Source organism: Nycticebus coucang, chromosome 15, assembly GCF_027406575.1.
Source record: "Nycticebus coucang isolate mNycCou1 chromosome 15, mNycCou1.pri, whole genome shotgun sequence".
In the NCBI taxonomy this organism is placed as follows: Eukaryota; Metazoa; Chordata; class Mammalia; order Primates; family Lorisidae; genus Nycticebus; species Nycticebus coucang.
This window is the reverse complement of record NC_069794.1, coordinates 61,360,441-61,385,521: the sequence shown is the minus strand read 5'-3', so window position 1 is coordinate 61,385,521 and position 25,081 is coordinate 61,360,441.

The window sequence follows — 25,081 nt, the reverse complement described above, 5'->3', positions numbered from 1 at the left end:
TCCTACACTAAGAGACTGAGAGGGTAGCTGCAGGGCAGGGGACCAGAGGGAAGAAAATCAAGATCAGAGCTCACGGAGTGTCTAAGGAGACAACTTGCTTGTGCAGGCCCAAGTCTGGAAGGTGTGGGGGATGCCTGCCTAAAATTCAACTCAAATCCTCCCTACATTCTTGAGAAAAGGCTTGGGAGATAGCTTCTGGTGCTGGTTTGCTTGCTGCATGGCCAGAGATGTTCTCAGCTGCCTCCTTTATCCCACACACCTACATTCATGTTTCCATAGACAACAGGGGATTTCCACTCCCAGACCAGAAGGAAGTACTGGAATGCATATAGTGGCCCCCATACTCTCCCCCTCATCCTTCTCCCCCTTCACAACCAACAGTGCATGATGGGAGAGAGGCAGAAATCCCTGGGATCACACCCCACATACCACTTGGCCTTCACAGTGGGGAACGAGTGTAGCCCCTCTCTTGCTCTCTGGGCCTATCTATGCTCAGGCACATGGGTCCTTTGTATCTGCAGGCTCCAAACTGGGTAACAAACCAGACAGGCTGCTACAGGGAGGCCCAGCTCTGCCCTCCCAGTTCCTTCTTTTCTACCTGTGCCTCAGTGAGGAGGTCAACTTGGTATTACTGGGAGCCTTGTCACTGTAATTCTGGGGGAGAGAGAGGTACATGTTGGCCCCAAGTGCCTCACAGTGCGGCTGTTCACAGATGCCCAGAACCCTACACTCCTACTGTCCTGGGCATTTGAGGGCTCTAAGTGAAGTGGATCATATTTTCTGTTCCCTGGAGTGGAACTTGAATCACTGTTGTATTGGTTAGGACCTAAATGGATCCTCCAAACAAATCACCACTCAATATAGACTTGCAAGTGTCCACACTGCAAAGGACATTGTGGTGCCGTGTTTGGGGCACTGCCTTAGATGAGATTGCTTTGTTCTGGGTCTTCTTTCTGATAAAAGCAGGCAGGAAAGAGGGTCTGCAGTGAAGGTTGGCCACAGGAGAAATGGGCCTGTCTAGCCCCTTGAATAGGTTACTTCTGAGCACGTCCATGCAATAAATTGCATAAAGATACTCATGATCCAGGAGAAGACCCCAGATTTGGGAGGCAATATGACTTACCTTTTCAATGCCCTCCAAAAAATTGGCAAAGATCACTGTTAAGGATAGAAAATGAAGGGACCCTTCCATACCTACCTATAATCTCCTCATAATCTGGAGCTGGGTTTTTACTCAGCTTTGTATTCAAATGTCAAGCACTGAGTCTGGCATAAGATAGGAAATCAATACACACTTGTTGAACTGAATAAAAGCTGGACTGAAAAACATGTGCTTGTGTGAATTTCAGGATGGACTTGGTCTCTGTCAGGGTTAAGGAGAACTCCCCCAAAACATCACTAGTTATGTCATTTGAATGAGAAGACTGCTAAATGGAAATAGGATCTTTATTTATTTATTTTATTTATTTATTTATTTTTTATTAAATCATAACTGTATACATTGATATAATCATGGGGCATCATACACTCGCTTCATAAACCATTTGACACATTTTTATCACAGTGGTTAACATAGCCTTTCCGGCGTTATCTCAGTTACTGTGCCAAAACATTTACATTCTACATTTACCAAGTTTCGCAAATACCCCTGTAAGATGCACCACAGGTGTGATCCCACCGATCCTCTTCCCTCTACCACCCCCACCCTTTCCCACTTCCCCCTATTGTTAAGTTGTAGCTGGGTTATAGCTTTCATGTGAGAGTCCCAAATTAGTTTCATAGTAGGGCTGTGTACATTGGGTACTTTTTCTTCCATTCTTGGGATACTTTACTAAGAAGAATATGTTCCAGCTCCATCCATGTAAACATGAAAGAGGTAAAGTCTCCATCTTTCTTTAAGGCTGCATAGTATTCCATGGTATACATGTAACACAATTTATTAATCCATTCGTGGATCGATGGGCACTTGGGCTTTTTCCATGACTTAGCAATTATGAATTGGGCTGCAATAAACATTCTGGTACAAATATCTTTGTTATGTTGTGATTTTTGGTCTTCTGGGTATATGCCCAGCAGAGGAATTACAGGATTGAATGGCAGATCTATTTTTAGATCTCTGAGTGTTCTCCATATATCTTTCCAAAAGGAATGTATTAATTTGCATTCCCACCAGCAGTGCAGAAGTGTTCCCTTTTCTCCGCATCCACGCCAACATCTCTGGTCTTGAGATTTTGTGATATAGGCTAGTCTCATTGGAGTTAGATGATATCTCAAAGTAGTTTTGATTTGCATTTCTCTGATGGTTAAAGATGATGAGCATTTTTTCATATGTCTGAAGGCCGTGCACCTGTCTTCTTCAGAGAAGTTTCTCTTCAAATCCCTTGCCCAGCCTGCGATGGGATCCCTTGTTTTTCTTCTTGCTGATGCGTTTGAGTTCTCTGTGGATTCTGGTTATTAAACCTTTGTCAGAGATATACCCTGAAAATATCTTCTCCCATTCTGAGGGCTGTCTGCTTGCTCTGCTTACTGTGTTCTTAGCTGTGCAGAAGCTTTTCAGTTTGATCAAGTCCCAATAGTGTATTTTTGAAGCTGCTTCAATTGCCTGGGGGGGTTCTCCTCATGAAATACTCACCCAGACCAATTTCTTCAAGGGTTTTCCCTGCATTCTCCTCTAGTATTTTTATAGTTTCATGTCTTAAGTTTAAATCTTTAATCCAATGAGAGTCTATCTTAGTTAATGGTGAAAGGTGTGGGTCCAATTTCAGTCTTCTGCAGGTTGCCAGCCAGTTCACCCAGCACCATATGTTAAATAGGGAGTCTTTTCCCCACTGAATGTTTTTAATTGGCTTGTCAAAAATCAAATAGCGGTAAGCAGCTGGATTCATCTCTTGGTTCTCTATTCTGTTCCAGATATCTACTTCTCTGTTTTTGTGCCAATACCATGCTGTTTTGATCACTATCGATTTGTAGTAAAGTCTGAGGTCTGGTAGTGTGATTCCTCCTGTTTTGTTTTTATTTCTGAGTAATGTCTTGGCTATTCGAGGTTTTTTCTGATTCCATATAAAATGAAGTAATGTTTTTTCAAGATCTTTAAAATATGACAGTGGAGCTTTAATAGGGAGTGCGTTGAAATTATATATTGCTTTGGGTAGTATGGACATTTTGATAATGTTGATTCTTCCCAGCCATGAGCATGGTATGTTTTTCCATTTGTTAACATTGTCAGCTATTTCTTTTCTTAGAGATTCATAGTTCTCTTTATAGAGATCTTTCACGTCTTTTGTTAGGTAAATTCCCAAATATTTCATCTTCTTTGGCACTACTGTGAATGGGATAGAGTCCTTAACTGCTTTTTCAATTTGACTGTTGTTGGTGTATATAAAGGCTACCGATTTATGAATGTTGATTTTTAACCTGAGATGCTGCTGTATTCCTTGATCACTTCTAGGAGTTTTGTAGTAGAGTCCCTAGTGTTTTCCAGATACACAATCATATCATCTGCGAAGAGCGAGAGTTTGATCTCTTCTGACCCTATATGGATACCCTTGATCGCCTTTTCTTCCCTAATTGCGGTGGCTAAAACTTCCATTACAATGTTGAAAAGCAATGGAGACAATGGGCAGCCTTGTCTGGTTCCTGATCTGAGTGGAAATGATTCCAATTTAACTCCATTCAATATGATATTGGCTGTGGGTTTGCTGTAGATAGCCTCTATCAGTTTAAGAAAAGTCCCCTCTAGACTAATTTTCTTGAGTGTTCTGATCATGAAGGGATGCTGGATATTATCAAAAGCTTTTTCTGCATCAATTGAGAGAATCATATGGTCTTTGTTTTTTAATTTGTTTATGTGCTGAATTACATTTATAGATTTACGTATATTGAACCAGCCTTGAGACCCTGGGATAAAACCAACTTGGTCATGATGTATAATTTGTTTGATGTGTTGCTGGATTCTGTTTGTTAGGATCTTGTTGAATATTTTTGCATCTATATTCATTAGTGATATTGGTCTATAATTTTCTTTTCTTGTTGGGTCTTTTCCTGGTTTGGGGATCAGGGTGATGTTTGCTTCATAGAACGTGTTGGGTAGTCTTCCTTCTTTTTCTACATTCTGGAACAGGTTGAGTAATATAGGTACTAATTCCTCTTTAAAGGTTTGGTAGAATTCTGACATGAAACCATCTGGTCCCGGGCTTTTCTTTTTAGGGAGGTTTTGTATAGTTGATGCTATTTCTGAACTTGATATGGGTCTGTTCAACATTTCCACTTGATTCTGGTTAAGTCTTGGAAGGTGGTGTGCTTCCAAGTATCCGTCTATTTCCTTTAGATTTTCATATTTCTGAGAACAAAGTTTCTTGTAATATTCATTAAGGATTTTTTGGATTTCTGATGAGTCTGTGGTTATTTCGTCTTTGTTGTTTCTGATTGATGATATTAGAGATTTTACTCTTTTTTTCCTGATTAGGTTGGCCAGAAGTTTATCTATTTTATTGACCTTTTCAAAAAACCAGCTTTTTGATTTATTGATCTGTTGTATTATTCTTTTGTTTTCAATTTCATTTAATTCTGCTCTAATTTTGGTTATTTCTTTTCTTCTACTGGGTTTGGGGTTGGAATGTTCTTCCTTTTCCAGTTGCGTGAGATGTCCCATTAAGTTGTTAACTTCCTCTCTTTCCGTTCTCTTGAGGAAGGCTTGCAGTGCTATAAATTTCCCTCTTAGAACTGCCTTTGCAGTGTCCCAGAGGTTCTGATAGTTTGTGTCTTCATTGTCGTTTTGTTCCAAAAAATTGGCGATTTCTTTCTTAATCTCATCTCTGACCCAGCTATCATTCAGCATAAGGTTATTTAACTTCCATGTTTTTGTATGGGTATGCAGATTCCTGTTGTTACTCAATTCAAGTTTTATTCCATGATGTTCCGAGAAGATGCATGGAATAATTTCTATTCCTTTAAATTTACTGAGGTTAGACTTGTGACCTAAAATGTGGTCAATTTTGGAGTAAGTTCCGTGGGCTGATGAGAAGTATGTGTATTCAGTTTTGTTGGGATGAAATGTTCTGTAGATGTCTGCTAAATCTAAATATTGGATGGTTAGGTTTAAATCTAAGATTTCTTTGCTCAGCTTCTTTCTGGAGGATCGATCCAACACTGCCAAGGGACTGTTGAAATCTCCGACGATTATGGAGCTGGAGGAAATCAAGTTACTCATGTCTGTTAGAGTTTCTCTTATAAATTGAGGTGCATTCTGGTTGGGTGCATAGATATTAATAATTGAGATCTCATCATATTGAGTATTACCCTTAACAAATATGAAGTGACCATTCTTGTCCTTCCTTACTTTTGATGGTTTAAAGCCTACTGTATCTGCAAATAAAATTGCAACACCTGCTTTTTTCTGATTACCATTTGCCTGAAACATGGATGACCATCCTTTCACCCTGAGTCTGTATTTGTCTTTTAAGTTGAGATGTGACTCTTGTATGCAACAAATATCTGGCTTGAGTTTTTGTATCCAGTCAGCTAACCTATGCCTCTTTAGAGGACAGTTTAAGCCATTCACATTGATGGAGAGTATTGATAAGTCTGGTGGAATTTTGGGTATCGAGTTTTTCAAAGGTCCAGTGGACATTTTTAATCCTTTCGCCAGTGTGGAAGTTGGAGTTTGATCTGAAGTTTCTGAGTGAGTTTACTTTTGTGGTATAGGATTGGGTTGGTCATTGTGGAGGATAGGTCTGAGAACATCCTGAAGAGCTGGTTTACTTACGGCAAATTTTTTCAACATATAAATGTCATTGAAGTATTTAATTTCTCCATCATAGATGAAACTCAGTTTAGCTGGATACAAGATCCTGGGTTGAAAGTTTTTTTGCTTTAGGAGATTAAAAGTTGATGACCAGCCTCTTCTGGCTTGAAAAGTTTCAGCAGAGAGATCTGCAGTTATTCTAATATTCTTACCTTTGTACGTTATAGTTTTCTTTCGCCGGGCTGCTTTGAGAATCTTCTCTTTCATGTTAACTTTAGTGAAACTAATTATGATATGTCTGGGGGATGACTTATTGGGGTTGAATCGTGCTGGGGTTCTGAAGCTGTCTGCTATCTGAATTTCAGATTCTGTAGGCATGTCTGGAAAATTTTCTTTCATAATTTCATGTAGAAGGGCCTCTGTGCCCTCAGAGGCGACTTCATCGTTCTCAGAAATCCCTATAATTCTTATGTTGCTTTTTTTCGAATTATCTGAGAGTTCTCTGAGTGAGTGATCCATTTTTGCTCTCCATTTCTCTTCCTCTTTGAGAGATTGGGAGCGTTCGAAGACTTTATCTTCAATGTCAGAAATCCTTTCTTCTGCTTGCTCCATTCTGTTACTGAGGGATTCTACTGTATTTTTCATATCTTTGAGGGCTGTAAGTTCTTGCTTCAGTGTGTCTAAGTCTTTGGTGGTTTTGTCTTTGAATTCGTTAAATTGTTGAGACAATTTTTGAATTTCTCCTCGAATTCCTAATTCCATTTTATTAATCTTGTCTGCAATCCAAATTCTGAATTCTATTTCTGACATCTCAGCCAGTTGTTTATTTTTATTTTTTTATTTTTTATTTTTTAATAAAAAAAATTGTATTTACTTAGAAGCATTCAGAATGTCAACAAAACAGCTGCAACATTTTTTTTTTGCAATTACAGAGTGGTATTCAGTTAACAGAACAACAATTATTTCGTATAAGCTGCATCAGAGACAACTGAAGATGAAAAAACTACCATCCCCATATATAACTAATTTGTGCTGTGCACCAACAAGAACCTGCTTTAAATTTCTATGCCAATTTACAACCCCCATACTGTACCAGGCAAGGTTAGTGGCTATTGAAAATACCACCAGGACAGGGCTATCTAAAGACACATTCGGTAGTGTGTTAACTATACAAAAAAAGACACTGTACAGTTTAAAAACAAATCTTACACAGCCTTACATTTCAATTTTTTCTTTAAAAGGAGTGAGTTGTGTACAGGGGGGTTAAATGCTTTATAGACAAGAAAAAAAAACTGCGCTAGAACCAACTTATTCATCATCATCATCTTCTTCTTCATCTTCCTCCTCCTCTTCATCCTCTTCGTCTTCCTCATCTTCCTTCTTTTTCTTGCTTTTTTCAGCCTTGACGACTCCCTTTTTCGCTGCATCAGGCTTTCCTTTAGCTTGGTATGCAGCAATATCGTTTTCATATTTTTCCTTCAGCTTTGCAGCCTTCTTTTCATCAGCCTGCTTGTCATCTGCAGCAGTGTTATTCCACATCTCCCCCAGCTTCTTTGCAACATCACCAATGGATAGGCCAGGATGTTCTCCTTTGATTTTTGGGCGATACTCAGAACAGAACAAGAAAAAGGCCGAAGGAGGCCTCTTGGGTGCATTGGGATCCTTGAACTTCTTTTTTGTTTCCCCTTTAGGAGGGATATAGGTTTTCATTTCTCTTTCATAATGGGCCTTGTCCGCCTTTGCCATATCTTCAAATTTTCCTTTCTCTTTAGCAGACATGGTCTTCCACCTCTCTGAGCACTTCTTAGAAAACTCTGAGAAGTTGACTGAAGCATCTGGGTGCTGCTTCTTGTGCTCCTCCCGACAAGTTTGCACAAAGAATGCATATGATGACATTTTGCCTCTTGGCTTCTTAGGATCTCCTTTGCCCATGTTTAGTTATTTTTCCTCAGCGAGGCACAGAGTCGCCCAGTGCCCGTCCGGCTCTCACTTGCCCCGGCGCTGTCTCTATGGAGCTCAATGTACTGCAATGGCTGTCAGCCAGTTGTTTATGAATGGGATCTTCAATCACATCTGCCGTATCTTTTTTTTGGGGGGTTGATCTATTCTGGTTATTCATGTTACCAGAGTTTTTCCGCTGATTCCACCCCATGGTTATTTTACTCCCTTTGGTTTTTCCCCTGGGGTTTTATCGAGGGCCTGTACAGTGTTGTGGCCTGAGAAACTGGGGCCCTGTCTGTTGTGGTGGAGCAAAGTGGTTCTGTCTTGTTTTCAGCTGGTTTCTGTTCGATCCTATTGCAACTTCTACTCTGGCTTGAAGTCTCAGCTGTGTGGAAAAATCAGCAATTAAGTCACCCCGCCTGCCCACCTCTGGCCCCAGTTGGAAAAGGAGAATCAAACCTTCCTACAATCGCACACCCAGGGCACCACCTGAAAAGTCCTCAGTCTATTAGCCCAGTTCAAAAGGTCCAAATCAACTGTCTCAATCGGCACTTGTCTCAGGTGGGAGAGTTCAAGAGGTCTCCAGGAACTGGATCACAGGGGCCTGGTGACTCCTCTGACACGGCTCACCCCAGTGCAGCGTGGAGTCAGGAGGAGCCACCCAGCAAACAGAGCAGTCTAGGAAGGTTGACGTCTCCTTCCCCACTTTGCCCCTCCGTCGGACCCAGTCACTGGTATCTCTGCAGATGGCTAACCCAGTTGCCTGCAGTGAACAGACACTCCAGGGGTTTGCACCTGCCTGAATCGCAAGGAAGTCTGCCAGGCCCCCGCAGACTGCCGCTATCTAGCAGGAGGAGATGGGGCCTGACATCTTTGAGTGTTTGATGCAGGTGATGGGAAGGAGGTGTTCACTCAGGCTTAGCCCCGTCCCTGATGGATGCTGCTAACAGAACAGAACAGAACAGACAACTTTGCGGGGTTCTGTCTCTGTTCCTGTCGAAATCGCCTACAGAAGACGGGCTGTTTTGAGTTCAAATGTCTTTGCTGCTGGAGATTTGCGTCTGAACACCTCTCTGGGTTGGCCCCGCCCTGGAAGCTTCCCGGGTTTGTGAGCCGTGTCAGGAAATCCCCCGCTCACTGGTGGCCTCCTCTGGTTGCCCAGGGAGACAGGGGGTGTGGCCTCAGAATATCCAGAAGTGAGCGTTCTGCCGTTAAAGAAAAAATGGCTGTTGATCTACCTCCAGGGAACTGCTGCTCTGGTGTGGGCACTCAGGCGACCCTTTTCTCCTCTGTCCCACACCCCAGAGTCAGCACTGAGTGGCCGTAGTTTGTGCTGGGTCCACACCCCTCAAGAGTTCCCCCAAGAATCAGAACTCTTGGGGGATGGGCCCCCAGACCCCGATTGGGAGTGGGGGGGGGAAGCTAGAGTTTCATTCAGTTTTACGCAACACTACGCCCGGGGAGGGCTCCTGCACTGCACCGCAGGGAAGTGCCGCCAAGGCTTGATTTCCCCTCAGCAGAGTGCCCTCTCCTCGCTCACGTGTCCCAGAGTCAGCGCTGACCTGACACAGCTCAGGCACTGTGCACTCCCCTCGAGAAATCACTCAAGGATCCGAACTCCTGGGGGATAGGCCCTCAGACCCCGAGTGAGAGTAGGGTCTCTCAGCTTGTGCCCCGTAATGTTGCCCGGGGAGGGTTGCTGCACTGCACCGCAGGGAAGTGCCGCGAGGCGTGACTCCCCCTCAGCCCGGTGTCCTCTCCTCACTCGCGCGCCTCAGAGTCAATGCTGACCAGTCGCAACTCGGGGACTGTCCACTCCCCTTGAGAAATCACCCAAGGATCCGAACTCCTGGGGGACAGGCCTCCAGACCTCAGTGGGTAGGAGGGGAGCGCCGGGAGGGTTGCCGGCGAAGGATTCCCAAAGTTTTATTCAGTTTTATGCCTGGCAGGAGAACGTCACGACACCCCAGTAGGGGAGGTAGGTCCAGTTTTTAGAAGGTCTCTCCCATGGAGTGTAGTGGGAGGGCCTTTAATTTCTGCCCGCTTGTTTAATTGTGGGGCTCTTGAGCCGGTCTCATGGGGGAGGGGGACTCCCGTCCGCTTGGTGGTGGATTTTGTACCTTTTGTTTGCGTCCTTGTGATCACAACTTGCCTCAGCGGTGTTGATGTGCGTTCTTCAACCTTCTCTCTTGGTGAGGCTCAAGTCCACCAGGATACTTACTAAATTCCTGTCCCTTAACTCTCCTTCTGGACGGGAGCCTCTGTTGAAAGCTGGCTTCAGTCCGCCATCTTGTCTCCCTCCCTTGAAATAGGATCTTTAAATACAAAGAATAAAGAATTATAAAAAGACAGATGAAATTATTAAAGGAATTGGGAACCTCTCTAATTAATTAGTTATCTTATCAGCCCGTATTTTCTTCTATATCATCCCAAAAGTGATTGCAATATAAGTTTTCCCAGGCCTGGTCCTTCACCTGTGCTAGTTCTGTTTCACTCATGAACACACTTGCACACACATGTATGGTGTTAATACTCTCAACTGAGTATTGCTATTCATAAAAGAATTCATGAAGAAATAAACTTCTGGATTGGCACCCATAGCTCAGTGGTTAGGGCACTGGCCACATGCACTGGGGCTGGGGGGTTTAAACCCAGCCAGGGCCTGCAAAACAACAATGTGAACCCAGCCTGGGCATCGTGGTGCAGCTACTTGGGAGGCTGAGGCAAGAGAATTGCTTAAGCCCAAGAGTTTGAGGTTACTGTGAGCTGTGACGCCATGGCACTCTACCGAGGGTGACACAGTGAGACTCTGTCTCAAAAAAATAGATAAATAAAAAGTAAAGATCCAACTACATTATCATCACAGATCTTTTCCAAGACACTGGGACCCTCCAGGTGTGGCCTTTTAGGGGTACATCAGTGCTCCACAGGCCAGCTATTTCCTGGTAATTAAGAACCAGGTATGTTAAATGGATGACCTGAGATTCCACCTTGAGGCATTAACTTCAGTCAATTATTGAAGCTACTACTGGTTTTGAAATAGCATTTGCTTTAAATCTCAAATAATGTAAATCTCACAGGCAGGAAGAGTCCCTTAGCAGTCATGCCAGCTCCAGCGAGAAACCAAGAAAAGCTGCCGAGAAGTTACCAGGCGGTAAAGACTGGTGCTCATCGCTGGACTAATGACAATCATCTCCAACATATAGGGAGATGAAGACTTTTATTTCATTTCATTCATGTTGCAGAGAGAAGCCACTGATTTGAGTTTTAAATTACGGTATAATAGCTCATTTATGCAAATCATCAACAAGATTATTATAATGTTGTTGTGAATAAAATACACACACCCAATCTAGGTAGGCATTTCTCCCTTGTTAATTCTTTTATTTTATCTTGTATTGTATTTAATACACCATTGACATCGGAAGTCCTAAAATTTGTTCACTCAACCAAAACTCACAGGCGTGCACTATGTTGTTCTAAGCAGTGGGCTCCAGGGAGCCTCAGGGGCTTTGCAGTGAGACAGATGTGCTCACCAGTAAACGCCTTTACAGTTCTGCTCTAAGGGCCAGAGGAAGGGGGTTAGTTTCCTAGTTCTGGTTATGTTTGTTGCCATAACAAAGTACTGAAACCATTTCTATAATATCATCTGAAACCAACGGCTCAACGCTTGGCTAGAGGCCTAAGCTTCGCAAGGTGTAGCTGTATCTAAGAATCAACCAGCTTTTGCCCGTAGCCTGCTTCCCTGTAACTGCTTACTGCTCAGGAGTCTGGTCACAAGATTTATCCCTTGATCGATTCTATAGATAACACCTCTGTTGTGGAACGAACCTGGGATTGCCTTTTAAGATGTTTTCCAGCTCTGAATTTCTGTGGGCCCACTGACGCTGATCCGATCAGGGATCCACAGACTGGGCGGACTCCATCAGTCCTCCGCCGCCTCCGCACTAACCCCAGGAGCGGACTCAGCACCAGAGTGTCGTTTCTACGTCTCTATGACCTTACCCACTCGCAAACAATCAGCAGTGCCAATTCCTTTGCCCCTTGATTGACATTAACCCCCAGCCTAGAGCTTCTCAGGCACATTGGACAAATTTTTCCCGTCTCCTTGTTTAGCTGCCAGACGATTCAACTCTCTGCTGCGCACTCCCTGCCTCAGCTCATTTGCTCTGTTCTGTGCAGTGGGTAAATGAACCCCGTGGGGCAGTAATAATCCCACACACTGGGTGGCTTAGGGCAACACGGATTCATTCCCTTACAGTTCTGGAGACCACGGTGTGGGCAGAGTCTCCTAGGGGGGCGTCTCGGGGGAGGAGCCTTCTGTGCCTGGTCCTACTTCTGTTTATGGTCAGCAGTCCGTGGCTGTCCTTGGCTCTTCCCTCACCACACGGGGCTCTCCTAGTTCCTGTGTCCCCATCGCCTTCCTCTTATAAGGACACCAGTCCTGCAGGATACGGAGGCCATGTACTCTGACCTCCTCTTAACTGATCACAGGCACACAGACTCCATTTCCAAATAAGGTCATGCAAGCAGGATGGGGCTTAGAACCTCATATCTTTTTAGGGGGTGGCAGGGAGACAAAATTCAACCCATAACGGAAGAATCTTTAAAACGCGATGCCCTCTTGGGAACCATAGCAAAGCATTAAGGTTTCACTCTTACTCTGCGCAGGACTCAGGCATGCGCAAATCTGGCTACGGTCAGCCTCTCAGCCCGGGCCCAGCCTGGGGTTCCTCCTCTGAGCTGTCAGCCTTTCAGCCCGGATCCACCCTAGCGCTCCTCCTCTGAGCGTAAGGGCAGCCCCCCCAGGGGCCCGCAGAGCCTCTGAGGTCAGGCTGCTGGGGAGCGTGCGTGCCTCTTCTCTCGTCTCCTTTCTATTCCCCATGGCTTCTTCTTCTGAACAGTGGAATGTCCTTTTTAGACATTATCCAACAAATTTTAACCAAAGGTATTGAAATTTTTAGGAATTTTAACAGTTTCACTTCTAGTCGTCTATATATCTTAAGCAAAGCAGTGTGGAGAATCCTGTTGTGAGCAGTCCTCTGGGACAGGTGGCTGTAGCACAAAGAGGCATCAGAGGTGAGAGAAAGGCCGTCTGGTCATGGGCCCCAGGGAAACATCAGGCTCCAAACCAATTTTCCAGGCCAGCGCCCCTCTTAGGCTGGGGACTATGTGGCTTTACTTGAAGAAGAACAGCTTGTGGGCTGGAGTAAGAGTTGCACCTTACAAATTCTGAATTACTCCAATGAAAATTATTCTGAGGCCCTTCATCTCCCATACCATCTAGAACAGTGTTGTCAGTCATGACTTGGTAAATGCTCCCCTTGAAATCATGGACCCAGCTGACAGGTAAGTTAGAACCAGAGTCACACGGAGAAAAGCCTCCCTGCAGCTCCTTGACACCCCCCCAGGCCAACCTGAGCCTGAAGCAGCAAGGAGGGCACAGAGCTGTCTAATTGTCCCTGCAGGGATCTGGAGCTGAGTCTAGCCTGAGCTAGAGGGAGGGGAGAAGTTGAAATCAGATGAGAGGCTGCAGCTTCAGGATCAGATTATTTTTGGAGTTTTTAATATCTGATCATAAGAATGTACTTCAATACCTAGAAGTAACCAGAACAGCTTTGCCCTTGGCCCTAGATATTGTCCAAGGTCAGGGAGGATAGGGACTGAAAATCAGGAGGGAGGGAAAACAAAGAGGCTTTCTGGCACTGTTCCGTTGTGCCCTGTTAATACATGCATGGTAACAAGAGGCTTATGTGCAACTAGGAGTAATTTATTGAAAGGTCATGTGCAACTGGAAATAGCATTACCACGAGGAAGAAACAGAAGTCCTAAGTGGATTTCATGTAGCCACTGAATTCTGTCACGGAAGGACAGACTTGCAGACTTGAGTCTCTGAAAGGTAGCAAATGGTGCAGGGGACTTCCAGGCACACTCCTGCCTGCTTTCCTTTCTCTCTCTAAGAGCCTGTTTTCCCCATGCAGCTCCCTCCTTAAGCCTCCTCTGTTCCCTTCAGAGACCCTCCCTGATTCTGTCTCACAGAAAAACTTCTCTCCCCAAGGGAATTTCAGCCCCTAGTGCCTTCAAACTTAAGTAGCCAGGGTTCTGCCAGACCCTAAAAGAGGTGCCCAACTCAGTCCTTAGAGGCCAGAAAGGGAAGGTGGTATTCTCTTTCATGGAGTGAGAGGGGAATTGGATCCTGCATCTCGAGTTCAAACATCACCGGAGATGTTAGGGAAGAAGAATCTCTGGCCCCACCCCAACCTCCTGAACCAAGATCTGCAATTTAATAAGATCATCCAGTGATTCATATGCACATTAGCATTTGAGAGGCACGGCTTTCTTCCCTCAGCAGAATCAGGAAGGTACTGCAATCTGGTTTTTACTGCAATCTGGTTTTAGCTCATAGCCTTGCTGTGATGCCAGTGACATTAGGAGAGAAACATCAAGCCAAATACCATTCCTACATCCCGGAAACTATCATGTGAGCTTGTGGATTCAAAATAGTCTTGCACTCCTCGTTTTTCCTCTGAATGGAGATTTCTCAAAATCAATCTTCTAACACACATGCATATATATAAATTTCTAAGATTTCTGCAGTCATGACCCTCATCCACCTTTTGGCAAAGGGTGTGATTGCAACAGATGCACAAGCAAGTCCCTGACAGGCCAGCAACCCATGTGACCTCGACACCAGCTGCTGAAGTCCCTCTTTAGTGAGGTTCGCAGATGCCCCTCTGTCAACAGCCTGTGCTGGTAGGTTGTAAAAAAGAGAGAAAGTTTTTGGCCCAATTGGGTGCCCACAAAGCACTAGAAACTGAAAATCTTGATTAGAAATGTCTTCAAACTTCCTTAGAGAATTTATTTCACAGGACAACTTGGCTAGTTTAAAAAGCAAAACAAAACTTCTGGAGGAAGAGTAACATTTTCCAAGTTCAAAATGTGTACAAAGTACAAATCTCTGGCTTTAATTTTTGAAGGTTTTCTTTTCCTCCAGTAATGATCAATAAATCTCTCAAGATGGAAATTGAGAACTGTTCTGCATTTCCACCCAGCATATTTTAACACTTTATTTTAAGGTTCTGAACTTTGCTGAGGCCTTCTCCCTAGCAACACAGAACATTAAATCAACGTATCAGCAGTTCAAGCTGCAACCCCCTCATTCAGGATGTGGAGCAAAATACATCCAAAATCTCCTCCAATATATAGATCATCTATAAATGATTCAAGAGCCCCTCAAATAATCCATGCACTGTTCTCAAATGGCTTCTAGCAAAATACATGCCCAAACATAATGAGGTCATTTTTTACTAATCCAAATTGCAATTCAAGTCCAAGAAATATTTGCATGAAATATTCTTTCTAAGAAGTCCCTCCCAGGTGAGGAATTTTAAACATGTTTCTTTCAACAGGGAAGGCAAACAAATGGCTTTGGCTGGTCAAGGGTTATATTTCTCACAGCCAGGATATTCCAATTGGTTTCTCATTCCAAGGGATCAATAAACAGCCAGGCTTATGTGCATAAAACTGTCTAGGCCTTACCAATGCTAACACAGACCATTTCTTGAGCTTCTCCCAAGGTGGAGCCTTAAAAAAATCCCTGACACCACTGAAATATGTAAAGTAACAAAAACAATAAAAGGATGAACATGAGAGCAGCAGACTCGGCTCTGGATGTGCCCTCCAGACAGTTGTTCAGTGCAGTTCACGCTTTCTTCTTGTGCAAAGGAAACACAGACCAGATTTAACTCTGTCAGCAAGAACAAGCCCAGATTGCTGTCACAGTCATCTTTGCCCCAGATAGGACTGAAAGAAAAACAGTCTATGTGAGAAGAATTAATGTGACGGGGCAATCACTGTTAGTCATAAAACCTCTTGAAAGGCCTCCACCTGCAGAAAAGCAGAGAGATCAAAAAGGTTTAAGTGCTATAATCTCCATTTAGAGACTTCCTTAGCACTGGTCTTTGAGTGGATAGACGGTTGCCAGGTTTAGCAAATAAAAATACAGAATGTCCAGTACATTTATATTATAGTAGCCAATGCCTGTCCCAGAGCATCAGCCATCAGCTCCAGGCCCTGCTCATCCCTGAAGTGCCAGGGCACACACGGGATCACACATTTCCACCTAGGAGCAGGATCTTGGGAAGGTTTGCCTGTGTACTTCCTAAAAGGAGTTTTGTGGGAAACTTTTCTCAAAAATAGGCCAACTTTTCTAAGGAGCTTTTGTGAGAAGGTAGGATCGGAGGCCTACCACCATGACTGAAAAAACATCGACCTTGAGACCCTAGGTGCAGATAGTTAGGCTACCCATTGGGTTCATTTTCCCCAAGAATGCTTCCACCAAATCACAGGAAAAACAACTGAGATGACCAGCTTGCATTTCTGCAAATAAAATCATCATGGCAACCACACTTGTTTAATCATCCAATCATGGAAGAGCTTTCTGTTGATGTTGGTATTGACCAGTTAGATGGGTCCTCAGTAAGGACAGGCAAATATAAAACTCAATGCAAAAAACAAACTAACAAACAAGTGCAGAAGCCCAGCAATCACAATGAAACAGACTAACATGACAGCAGTGTTGAGCCTCTCTAAACTAACAGGAAAAGAGAACTGGAAATGATGGGAACAAAGAGAGATATTCATCGAGGATTTATTGTGTGCTAAGTGATATTCTAGTCCTTGCAGCTAGAAAAGAACAAATATACTTGGTAGAAAAAGACTTTGACACTGCCCTTGAGGACCTGGCAGACTATTAAGGACCCAGAAAGGTGAATGCGTTTTTACAGCAGGATGGAAGACGTTCTACAACACTGGTGGAAAGAATATCAGCTGAGAGCAGAGAGAGGCACCGATTTTTTTTTTTTCAGAGCAATCAGGGACAGTTTCTCAACAAATGTTCATCACTCAGGAATCTGAAAGGACAATCTAGGACGACAGACCAGCTGTGTATACAACCTATATGGCTCATTGAACAGACAGTAATACAAAAGTCAAACTCACCTGGGTTTGCACCAGAGCTCTGACCCACTAGCAGGATGTGTGTTCCTGAGATAATTAGCCTGGGTGAGCCTCCGTTTCTGAATCTGTACAATGGGGATAGTAATGTCTAACTCATAAAATTCTTATAAGGGTAAAACACCCCAAGATACACAAAATGCTCGCTCTCATACTCAGTACATTTTTAGCTTCCAATAAAAAGTGACTTCTATTAGTTTTTATATTTTGTGCTTTGGTTCTCTTGAAATTGACTGATGGACCACATTTAGGAGTGACAGTCCAAAAAATGAGAGGACTCCTGTGGTTTCTGCCTCTCACCTCAACAAACTTTGCATTTAAAAAAGAAAAAGAAAAAAAGAATGTAATGCAGCTCCCCAAGGCATTATATTAGGGGAAGAAAAGAACTTGCTGGTTTTCCCTTTGAGCTGTGCAGGCTTTAAAAGAAATCTGAAGAGTCATCCCCATAAAAGCAAAGGCTGCCAGACAGCATCTCATTTCAGCGTGCCTGCCTGGTTTAAGGACAGACACTTGCACAATCAATACTGCAGGGTTCAGGGTAGCAGGTTGTGTTCCAGGCTGGCCCACACATCAGGACAGATTATCGATTTGCTGCTGCTACTCTGCTGGGGAAATTTGGGATCCCTGTTCCATGCTCCAGAGAGGCACACTGGGTGACAGCACTACTGACCCTTGTAGAAAAGGCTGGGGGGCAGCAGTTCTCATAGGGAACTCACAAATTAGGGCCATCAGAGAGCTGGGCCTGCACCCCAGCATAGCCAAGAAATGGGCTCCCTGGTGGTAGAGCTGTCCAGGCCAATTAATGTAACAAAGAGGGGGAGACTCTCTCCCTGGAAGCCTGCAGCCTCTCTAAGCAGCATTAATTCTGTAGCACATTCTGGTTGCCAGATTTAGCAAATAAAAATACAGAATGTCCAGTTAGATTTGAATTTCATGTAAGTGGTAACAGAAAAAAAAGAAAGAAGAAAGAAAGAAAGAAAGAAAGAAAGAAAGAAAGAAAGAAAGAAAGAAAGAAAGAAAGAAAGAAAGAAAGAAAGAAAGAAAGAAAGAAAGAAAGACTCTGTAGAATAATTTGAAGAGCTGAATATGTGTGAACAGCCCAGGGAATCCATAAAGCCAAGAAGCTTTGAGTAAGTGATCCCTCCAAGAAGCCTTGAGTAAGTAGCCCCGAGGTGGTGGTCTGGTTGCCCTTCGATTTTATGCATTTAGTATGTGAAGGCAAAATCTGAAATCATGAAGGTATCCACTGATTTGGCCCCAAAAGGTGGGACATCTCAAAGGTTATGGTTGAGTTCAAAGAGTCTTTGATTTATAATTGGTTAAAGAAATAAAAAAGGCTTGGAACCAATAGAAAAGTATGTTTTCAGATAAGGAAATCTGTCAATCATACATACAGCAAGTCACAATATGCTAACTCAAAGTGATCTGTTAAGCCAATTAATGGCCCTTCATGATTTAACCCTTGTCTGTCACCTTAGGTCCTGTTAATAGTTTGTCTTCTTCAGGGTAGTATATAGACATTTTTGAAAATTTTTAAGAAGAAGTAATTTAGTATCTTTTTGCCACAAAGAGTGGGTTTTGTCAGTCTTAGGATCTCTACCATTAATGCTGGTCAGTTACTGTGTCTAAGCTCCAAAGGGAGGAGGTATAATGAGCTGTACCTGACCTTCCTTTCCTCCGGAGCTGGGGACTCAGTTTTAAGATTTTTCTGAGGTCCCTTTGGCCTACAGGGGATCTTTTCAGTTGGTGGGGGGCTTAGAATTTTATTTTAGTTTACATATAAGCAAGGGATTTTTTGAGTATAACTACATCTCAAATATTGAACGAGACGTAGTCGTACTAAAACATTGTACACTGTTTATGTGGAATTTAAATTTACTTGAACATGCTGTATTTATGTCCCAAATATTTCATGGGACATTTTTACGTATACTGAAAACTTAACTGTTGTTTATCTGAAATTCAGATTCGACTGAGTCTCCTGCATTTTATATTTTGTGTGCCTTCCACACACACACACACATATACACAAGAGACGCAGTTCTGTCTGCTCTATCCCTGCTCTTAGCAAAAGTCCAAACTTCTCCAGTGGCATTCTATCACTTCCACAATCTGCTCCACGCTTTGCTGCCCCTTTTCCTACTGTTTTCTCCACACAGCTTCTTCCTTCTGGCCTCGACATTCCTCCTTCTGAGCCCTGAACATGGAATGCCCACCCTCCCTCACACAGGGATACAGCCCAGTCATGCCCTCCCTGCTCTTGTAGGAAGATCCACATCTCACCCATACTTTAAGACCAGCTCGAACCTCACCTGCTCCTCCAAATAGTCTATGATTACCTCTTCCCAATGCCCACCCCCACGGCCTCATCCCCACCAGGAGCCCTTCCTGCTTGGAGCCCAAGGGAGTGTTTGCTTTCTCCCTCACTCATGTGCCCTTGGGTTACTCTGCCAGGTAATTTTCATTTGTTTCTTTGGCAAGCATGAATGGATGTCTGTATACAGTGCAAGTAATGACACATTTCTTTGTTTTCTTATTTCTGTTCTGAGCTCCTACCTGCCTGGCTGGTGGGCAGGATACTCTGGCTCCTGCTACAGGACCATGTAGGCGTCACTAGGCTCCCAGGCTGGCGGTGTGTTTGAGTGTCCGAGTCAGGGTGGGTGAAGGGCAGGCGGCAGCAGATACTCACTCCGCTCCGACTTCAAGTCTGAAAACTCAGCCCAAGACGTGCATATGTTACCTCCCAAATTACACCGTCAGTCTGGCAACACCTGCTTTGATGGGAGTGCAGAATTAACACCACTCAGCCTTTGAGATCCCGCTCCAAAGCAGGGACTTTGATGAGGCCTTTTCTGACTCCTTCAGAGAGGAGATGGAGCCCTCTCAAGGACCTGCAGAACCCACCTGCCCTCCGACCTCCCTTTGTTCTCGGCCGCGTCTCCCATTGCCATCACTTGGCTCACTCGGCCCAGCCATCACCCGGCCGCGGTGCGGTCCCTGAAACAGGCCAGGCCCCACACGCCCCCTCCTGACTGTGCCCTCCGCTGTCACACGGCTCCCTCTCTCCCCCTGCAGGTGGTCGTCCTAACCTCACTTTTCATCCAGGTCTACCTTGACCGCCCAATTACAGATGCATTTTTTTCCCAGCAATCCCAGTCTCTGTTTCCTGCTCTGTTCTTCCCCTTTGCACATATCATTGTGTAATATACGTATTTTTTACTGACTTTTCTTATTTAGCCTCGATTGCACTCCCTACCCTGGAATATAACCTCCATAGAGCAAGAATTTAAAAAACCGTTTTTTTATTATGGTACCTCTAAGTGCCAAGAAATAATAGGTAGTCATTAAATATTCCTTGTGTGAATAAATAAATGTATGAATTTTTTCTTCCATATTTTCACTAAACATTGTACCAAAATCTATAACTAGGGCTAGTTTCTTTTTTGACGTCCACGGATATACCTCCCCAGGAGATAATATTCTAGTGAATGAAGAATGAAAGCTCAAGGGAAGTGAGGCAGAAATGTGTCATGGTCCTTAATGGATAAGAGGTGCTTGGTAAATACTTGCTAATTGAATGGAAACGGGAAATTAGGGCCTGTTGAAGTGGCTCATGCCTATAATCTCAGCACTTTGGAGGGTCAAGAGGAGAGGATTCCTTGCGGCCAGAAGTTTGAGGCCAGCCTGGGCATCACAGCAAGATCCCATCTCTAAAAAATTTAAAAAAAAATAGTCGGGTGAAGTGACACATGTCTGTTAATCTCAGCTACTCTGGAGTCTGAGGGGAGATCCTTGTGCCCTGGAATTCAAGGCTACAGTGAGCTATGATTATGCCCCTGCACTCTAGCCCAGGCAACAGAGTAGGATCTTGTTTCCAAAATATAAAAGAAAAAGAAAAAGGGAATTTTTATTTTATTTATTTATTTTTTTGGTGATTTTTTTTTTTTTTTTTGTGATCCACTTCATCTTTTTCTTTTTCTTTTTTTGAAAAAGGAAAATTTTAGGAAGATACTGGCCTGGGGAAAGACTTCACGAAGAAGACTGCCATGGCAATTGCAACAACAACAAAAATAAACAAATGGGACTTCATTAAACTGAAAAGCTTCTGTACAGCTAAGGAGACAACAACCAAAGCAAAGAGACAACCTACACAATGGGAAAGGATATTTGCATATTTTCAATCAGACAAAAGCTTGATAACTAGGATCTATAAAGAACTCAAATTAATCCACATGAAAAAAGCCAACAATCCCATATATCAATGAGCAAGAGACATGAATAGAACTTTCTCTAAAGATGACAGACGAATGGCTAACAAACACATGAAAAAATGTTCATCATCTCTATATATTAGAGAAATGCAAATCAAAACAACCCTGAGATATCATCCAACCCCAATGAGAATGGCCCACATCACAAAATCTCAAAACTGCACATGCTGGCATGGACGTGGAGAGAAGGAACACTTTTACACTGCTGGTGGGACTGCAAACTAGTACAACCTTTCTGGAAGGAAGTATGGAGAAACCTGAAAGCATTCAAGCTAGACCTACCATTTGATCCTGCAATCCCATTACTGGGCATCCACCCAGAAGGTAAAAAATCCTTTTATCATAAGGACACTTGCACTAGACTGTTTATTGCAGCTCAATTTACAATCGCCAAAATGTGGAAACAGCCTAAATGCCCACCAACCCAGGAATGGATTAACAAGCTGTGGTATATGTATACCACGGAATACTATTCAGCTGTTAAAAAAAAATGGAGACTTTACATCCTTCATATTAACCTGGATGGAAGTGGAAGACTTTATTCTTAGTAAAGCATCACAGGAATGGAGATGCATGAATCCTATGTACTCAATTTTGATATGAGGACAATTAATGACAATTAAGATTATGGGGGGGGAGGAAAAGCAGAAAGAGGGATGGGGGAGGGGGGTGGGGCTTTGGTGTGTGTCACACTTTATGGGGGCAAGACATGATTGCAAGAGGGACTTTGCCTAACAATTGCAATCAGTGTAACCTGGCTTATTGTACCCTCAATGAATCCCCAACAATAAAAAAGAAAAAAAAAAGGGAAATTTTAAAACATACATGCACACAGTTCCTAACCTTACTTAGGATCAAATAGGTAGCGCAGGAAGGAACCAGGGCTGACTTTTGTGGAGGATGAAAGCGCTAAGGCAGGAGTAGCTATGTTTCCAGCAGGGGTGGGGACTGTGTGTGGAACTATCTGCTCCCTTCCCTCCACCCTCCCCATGCCCTGGGGCCCAGTGTGCTCAACACCAGCCCTGATGAGAGCTGCTGGGTGCAGCCTAGGCCACGGAACAGAGTGAAGTTAACTGGCCCCCATGGGTTCTGAACCCACTGGCCTCATTAGCTGCAAGCAACCAGTCACACACAGACTCCACACCAACAGAGAGATCATAGGATGGCTGGGCGCATGAATAAACCAGCACACCCGCAAATAATGAAATATTTATTGGAGATGGAGGGTTTAGTGAGACTTGGTGAGGAGGGCATGGGGGGGGCAGGGGGGAGGGAGCGGCCGCTTGCTTTCCTCCAGACCAGGAAAGGCAATGCCCCTTCTGCCTGCTTTATAAGGTAGGGAGTTGGAGACCCTGGGAGATTTGTGACTCTGGGTGTTGCTGATATTGCTATTATTCTTTTGACCACTCAAGAAAATTTATTTTCTGTTTTAAAGGAAACTATTTGCAAATGTCTTAATGTTTAATTTTCTACCAGTTCAGCTCTTTATCAATTAAGTAAGAAGACCCATTATGTCTTTTTTTTTTTTTTAAAGACAGGGAACTTGCCCTGTCCCCACGCTGAAGTGAAATGATACAATCAAAGCAGCCTGAAACTCCTGGGCTCATCCTGGACTCACCATGCCTGCCTTTTTTTTTGAGACAGGTCTGGCTGCCAGGCTCAGTCTTAAACTCCTGGCCTCAAGTGGTCCTCCTGCCCCAGCCTGCCAAAGAGCTTGAATTACAAGCTTGAGCTACCCATTACATCATCTTATAATCAATTAACCAATCCTTCCTCAAACCTCAGCTTTGAGGAAACTTGCAGCTTCCAAAGGTGGCTGTAAAGTCAGGGGTAATTTAGTAAATGAAGGGGATAGTCTAACAGATTCCCAGGAAGAGCCATGCTCCTTGCCACCTGCTCCCTAGGAAGCATGCCACAGGGAGGAGCCTGAGCGTAACTCCTGCCTGCAGGCAGATCTCTCAGCCTAGACCCCCATACAGAGACTGAGGCAAGCGTTACGGTGAAGCTACTTTACTAGGGAGGTGAAACCCTGTAGAAGTGAGGGTGAGTGAGAGCAAAGGAAGCAAGATAGGAAAAGATGAGGGTCAAGAGGATGCAGTGGTGCTGCTTAGACACTGCTTCTTGGTGAGTGGCCAGAGACACAGGCTGCTCTGTGGGTGTGTCCCCTTAGCCCTAGGACTTCTGCAGAAGGTTTGCCGGGATTAATCTCACCTCAGAGTGGAGAGAGAATAGACCCTCGACCCACAGAAACCTGCATCCAGGTTTCCTCCCAGGGAGGCACCACCCTGCAGTCCTGGGGGTCATCTGGTCCCTTGGGAGCCACTTGTGGAAAGCCCAGCTGGAGTGAGGGTATTCAGCAGTAGGCCATGGGTCGCATAGACCCAGGGTCTCAGTTTGAACTCTAGGTAGTTCCAGAGCTTGGCAAAGGCAGCAATGCTCTTGGTGAGTATTGGGGTGGCAGGATGGGCAGCACTTGGGGAAATGAGATGGGCTTCAACATTCATGTTCGACACAATGGAGGTATCAAAGAATTCTTCCTACTTCCAAACCTCATACAAAATTGTCTCACAGACCATCTTTTGAAATCCACTGGCCATGCCTTTTGGTGAGTTTGTTTGCTTAAATCCATAGCAGGTGAAGATCCACCTGGGGTGGTTCTGTTGCCTCCCTTCACTCCACTCAGCTGCCCTACCCCCAGACCATTGCTCTGCTCTTTAGATACCCAGCCTCTTTCCTCAGCAGAGGACTGAAGTTCTCCATGTTATACCTGGCACCTTAGGCTTCAAGATTATTGACCAGCTTGAGCAAAAGTGAGACCCTATCTCTGCTAAAAATAGAAAAAACTAGCCAGGTATTGTGGCGGGTGCCTGTAGTCCCCACTACCTGTGAGACTGAGGCAAGAGGATCTCTTGAACCCAAGAGTTTGAGGTTGCTGTGAATTATGATGCCATGGCATTCTACCCAGGGTGACAAAGTAAGACTCTGTCTCAAAAAAAAAAAAATAAAAAATAAATAAATAAATAAATTACAACCTTGCATGATGCGGAAACCTCAGTAAAGTTAGATTGCTGAACCTTCCAAGACAGTATTTACAATGACATTGCCCCAGTGGGAAATAGATCTACGATGGGATGAGAGTGGGGAGACACACAGCATGGCTGGCGGTGGCCCATCCAGGCTTAGCATCTGTCTTTTTTTGTCAGTTTTTATTTTTCCAGGTTTGAGTGCCACGCTTTTCACTTGCAGAGACTGGCATTAGAAATCAGACCCAGAGCATGGCCGGGCATCTCTGCAAAGGCTAGTGAGTGACGTGCAAGATACCGAGGTCCACAACTTCCACTAAATGTTAGAGAGGAGACAGAGGAGGTGGTTTGGGGCCCATTTAGCAAGTTCTTTCAAAATGATAATAGACTATGCATATTTCCAGGTAGAATAGGTACTTTTCCACAGACTATTCACGGCACATCTAAGGTGTTATGTGTGCATGTGTGTATTAGGAGTTGTGAACACAAAGAATAAGGCAGGAATAAAATCTGAAAACACCTTTCCATCCTCCCCACCCCCTACAACAGCACAAAGCCAATCAACGCAGTAGTCTATTTCAGAGGCAGCAGATGAATAGAAACCTCTCTGCCATTGCCCTGCACTCAGGAGAGACAGAAACCCTTCTGCCCTTTAACTGTTCTGCCTACAAGATCCATTGTAATGCTTTTTTTTTTTTTTCCAGGAGGAATTCAAAATTAATTTGGTTTTGCTGCATCTTGTCCTATTTTTATATGAGTGCTAACTGTTCATTCAAAAATAAAAATAAAAGATCATGCAAGATGCATGCAGCTGCCTTTTATACTGAAGGATGAAAAACTGGTTATGAAGGAGGTTAATGTTGTTATTCCAGAGAGATAACCCTGGTTGCTATGGCGAGGAATCTTCTGTCAATCATCCCAATGAAGTTGGCTCCTCTTATGAGAACAGCCTCTATTAGAGCTGCAGTTTGAATATATTTGCCACTGAGCCTTGACTCAAATTTTTAACTTAGTGGACAGGCCTGTGTTTTATCTATTGGAATATCATGGTGTTCTAGAAGATGCAGCTAAGGAAAATTGCATTTTCT